This window comes from Carlito syrichta, unplaced genomic scaffold (genome assembly GCF_000164805.1).
Source record: "Carlito syrichta isolate Samal-C Ts95f unplaced genomic scaffold, Tarsius_syrichta-2.0.1 Scaffold305870, whole genome shotgun sequence".
Taxonomy (NCBI): Eukaryota; Metazoa; Chordata; class Mammalia; order Primates; family Tarsiidae; genus Carlito; species Carlito syrichta.
The window spans coordinates 13,184-18,493 of NW_007249966.1; positions in this window are offsets into that span (position 1 = coordinate 13,184).

Consider the following 5,310-nt stretch of genomic DNA (forward strand, 5'->3'; position numbering starts at 1 on the left):
TTACTCCTCTCCCGTAAACACACACACACACACACACACACACACACACACACACACACACACACACAGAAAAATTGGATAAAAGAAGGAACTAATACAAGTCTCACTTGTGAATTTAGCCTCAGGACAATGATATTAGCCTGCCCACAAATCCCTACAATACCCCATAGCTATGATATTCTACCATCTCTCTTTCCTGGGGTAGAGAATTTACATTTACAAATATGCTACCTTCAGATTTTCACCCATATTCTGTCATTAGAATTTTATAGGAAAAGGGGACCTGGTTTTGTCCACTGTCAATATCCTAAGACCACTCAAGTTTTGTACATATGAAGAAACAAGCAAGCTTTCTTTCTTATTTATTCTACTCTGTTTGCCTTGACAAACTTTAGTATAAATCCTTTCTATATCACAGCACACAACTAAAGCCATCATACTCTGAGCCATTCAGAGAAGGCAACAAAATAGGAAATGTGTCTATAGCCTCATAAACACAGGATTCTACACTGGGGCTTTCTATTGCTGATGAGCTGAGCAAAAAATAAAATAAAATAAAATCCTGTTTCCCAGATGTGCTTTTGGCGGAGCTATGACCGAAACCATAGTGCACTGAAATGGAAAGAACACCATAGTTACAAAAGACACACTGCAACTCTAGAAGTCTTTGCTTGACACCATCATTTATGACGTTGAGCACGGGTAACCTGATTTATAGTCTTCCCCAGTGGGACAAAGCTACCCATCCCCAAACTTGGATTTCTCAGACTTCTTATCCTTTGGTACACATATATGCTAGGAAGAAATGCAAAGCTTTCAAAAGTAGGAGATGAGTTTGCTGTCTTCTGCAAGGCCTTTGATCTCCATGGTCCCTGTGACAGGGAAAGCCTTTCATAATGAAAAAAACTGTGTTGTTAATGGGGGTAGGAGTGGGAAAAAGAAGCACAAGGGTGAGGAGCCCTATAATCACTGTTCATTCCCATTCTTTTCTTCTCCTTCTAGAAGAGGCTGGAAAAGGCAGAAGGATTGAGTTGGAGGAAGCTGAGGTTTGTTGCCTTTCAACTGTCTCTGACTTTTAAACTTGGGAACTGGCATCCTAAATGGGATACCAGCTGACATTAGGGCAAAATAGAAATGGGTTACTAGGCTGCCTACCATTTTCCTTTTAGATCCCCTCTGCCACCTGTTTTGGGACTCCTCATCCTTATGCTACCCTCAACTTAGCCTCATTCCGTTTCTCTGTTTATGCAGACATTACAACTAAAACCACATCATTTGGAGAGTGAATGGAGCTTGGCATACCAAAGCCTGCTTATCTGAAATCACATAAATAAACATGTGAAAGAGTCTATCTAGCAGACCAAATTAAGAGACAACAAAATCTCCTCTTTTAATTCCTACTCTAATTTATCTTATATGGAGTTGTTCAATTGACCATTCTATGTGACACTTTCAATGTCTCTTCCATACCGTCACATTTATAATTACTACAAATTTGCTTGTAGAAAAAATTCCAAAATTTTAATCTTGGTGGTTTAAAGCTTTCTATTCATTTCGTTAAAAAAAGAAAGAAAGAAAGAAAGATGCCAGGTACTCCACTAGGCATTCCTGAGGATGCAAATGAGGAATGGGATAATACACAGTTTCAAAATGCCTCCATACAAAACACTTAAAGAAAAAATAGCAGAGATGCCTGGCTTGGCAGACACCTTCTTCACCAAGTAATCACAGTGAGCATAGTCCATCATGGGACATACTGAAACTTGTGCTACTTGACAGGATGTGATGAGAACATAGCATGATTCTCTGAAGTTTCTGCCAAAGAAGCATAACGAGATTCTAGTCACGAGGAAACATCAGAGAAAGCCAAACCAAGAAACCTTCTTTAAAATAGCTGGCATGAAATCTTCAAAAGTATCAAGGTCATGAAAGTCAAGGAAAGATTGAAGAAACTAGAGATGACAACTTGATCCAATCGCGTGATTCTGCACTAGATGCTTTTACCGTGAAGGCCATTATTGGGAGAATTGGTGAAAGTTTATTGGTTCTGATGGTTAATGTATCAGTGTTAATTTCTGATTTTGAAGGTCCTATTGTGTTTATTAGGATAATGCCCTCATTTGAAGGAAATACACTGGGAAGAATTCACAGGACAACTTACTTTCAAATGGCTCAGAAAAACATTCTTTATATTATACTTCCAAGTTTTCTGTACGTTAAAGTTTGTTTCAAAATAAAACAAGCTATTAGAGAAATATACTTTCCCTTTACTGTTCTGCTTCTATATAGAGGTTCTTTTGGAACAAAATGTTGTCACCTTCTGGATTGGTACAGAGGTATTAAGCATGAAAAGTTTTCATGGAGAAAATGAAATTTGGAGAGAATTTAGATAGAGAATTTAGAGATATTTAAAAGAAAGTCTTCTCATGTAAAGAAGCAGTGTGTTCAAACACACTTAGATCTTCTCCATTACCTTAGAAACTAAATTTTTGAACAGTGAAATGGGTGACAAAATAGAAAAGTGGCTAAGATGGGCATTGGAGTTAGATCAGGGTTCAAACACCAATTTTGTCTTTAATCAGTGATGTGATCTTTGACTATTTGAGTCTGTTTCATTATCTGTAAAATGGGAATGAAGCTGATGTTTGTATGTGTGAAAATTAATGAGATTATGTAGATAAAGAGCTCAAGCATAATTCCTGCCACATAGTAGCTCTAGCTCTAATGAAGATACTATAATAGTGATGATCTAAACTACGATTTAGGAAGATAATCTGTCTGTGCTGGTTCAGAGAGAACCTGAAAGAAGGCTGGACAGCCAGGACATTATTAACATTTGTCTAGATGCGAGGAGAGCAATGGATGTTGGAATAGGAGGTCAAGGGCTGATGAGAGTTTGTTAGGGTAAATTCTACAGGCTTAACACAGAAAATTATAGCTCAGGATGATTTCTTGGAGGTTAAAGACTGTTCTGAGATGCAGTTGCCATTGGAGAAAAGAGCAGCGTCAACACCTGTGTGGGAACCAGAAGTTGCTGTTTCCTTGAAGGAGAGCTTTAGGATCAATTCTCCCTACCTAGGCCCTTCCAACTTCACCAGTCAAGTCAAATATAGACATGTACTTTTTGGTTTATTTTGTCTTCTTTTCTCTGGCTGTACCTTTATCCCTTCTTCTCCATGTCTCTGATACTTTCTTCCTTTTATATGCTACTTGGGCAATCAAAGCGCTATATTTGTTCAGGTTTTGGTCAAGATTTGTGCATTTTCTGGTCCCCAGAGAACATCTGACCCAAACATACAGCAAGTGTCAGTGATTGACTACTGGAAGATTTCCCAATGGCTGTTCTCACAAGGCATTATTACCAATACATCTCCTTACTATGCATTTGTTCTGTAATTCTACATATAGTTGGTGCTATGGACTGATTGACCGTGACCCACCCAAATTGTATGTTGAAATCTTAACCTCTAATGTGATAGTATTAGGAGATGGGGCCTTTAAAGAAGTAATTAAGCCATGAGGGTGGAGACCTCATGAATTGGATTCATGCTCTTATAAGAGACCCCAGAGAGTTCTCATGTAACTTCTACCATGTGAGGACATAGTGAGAAGATGCCATCTCTGAATGTGGAAAAAGCCCTTGCCAGACACCAAATCTGCCAACTCCTTGATCTTGAACTACCTAGCATACAGAACTGTGAGAAATAAATGTTTATTGTTTAAGACACCCACTCTTTGGCATTTTTTGTTATAGCAGTCCTAATGGACTAAGATAGTGTTTATTGTACTTTCTTGTGTTTGCTGATATAATTTATTGCAATGATACACTTCTCTTTCTTCTGTATACATTTTGTCTCACCCACAAGATGGCAAGCTCTTCCAGGGCAGATGGTGAGTTTCCATGGTAATGATTACAGTGATGAGCACTGAGTAGTTGCTCAATGGATGTTTGTAGAACTGAACCAAGTCAAAAATTAGAATGATGACAAGAAAAAACAAAAAACAAAAAACAGTGCCAAACAGAATGTGAAATCAAGCTTTTCTTATTCATTTAAAAGAGGAACTGGCTGGGTATGGTAGCCCAAGCCTGGAATCCCAGCACTTTGGGGGGCTGAGGCGAGAGGATTGCCTCAGCCTGCAGGTTCGAGTCTAACCTGGGTAACATGGTGAGACCTTGTCTCTACAATAAATCAAAAAAATTAGTCAGGCATGGTAGCGTGCACCTGTAGTTCTGGCTACTTGGAAGGCTGAGGCAGAAGAATCACCAGAGCCCACCAGATTGATGCTGGCGTGACCATGAGCATGCCACTGCACTCCAAACTGGGCAACAGAGGGAGACTCCAACTCAAAAAAAAAAAAAAAAAGGAACCACAAAAATATATGTTTCAGTGTTAACTAAAACATGAAGTAACTGTCTCTGGGGAAATTAAGTATGGTGATTGAGAACACAGGCCTGGAGACAGCTGCCTGGGTTGCACTCGAATCACTGCTCTGCCTCTTATCAGATTTATATTCCTGGGATTATTAGCATTTACTGCCTGAGGTTTTTGTATTAAGTGAGATCATATATCTAAAGAACATGGAGTTATTGGCAAACTGTAACAACTCAAGGAAGATTAGCTATTATGATTAGCTTTTCCTCAAAATTCTAGACAGAATGTGGGAATGTATAGCTCTGAAATTCTTTCAAGAGAACATTCTCTGAAAGGCTTTGACCAGGAAACCTGCTATCAGAGTGGCTCATCTGGGATTGAGTATGGAGAAGAAGGAATCTCCTATCCAGTTCCTTCTCCTGACTACTATTGTACTATGCAGGTTGTGGGACTTACAAAAAGATGGTACAAAAAGATCTGGGATTCATAGCCTTACAATCACACTCCTTTCCCCCTATAAGGTCACTTTCCACCAACTTCTTTTTCCATGCTTTTCCTCTAAAGCTGAAAATCTTCATGTTTAGTGCATGTCCTTCAAGGTTGTCCTTGATGCTAATTGTACTGATTTCTACCACATCCTATGAGGTGCAATTAGAATGATTAATCTGCCCTTCCCCACTCTCATGACTCAAGCAGTCATTTTAGGCTGGAAGTTTAGTCCATACTTTAGGGTATGGACAGCTCAATAGTAAGTCACCTTTCCGACACACTCAGTATGGAAGACCATTTTGTAGTGCTTTTTTTTTTTTTTTTTAGGGCTCAAAGTTATTTTTTTGTTGTTGTTTTATGTATGTATGTAGGTATGTATTTATTTATTATTATAAAGATGTGGGGTACAATTCAGGGTTAGATATACAAACATTGATTATGCAGAATC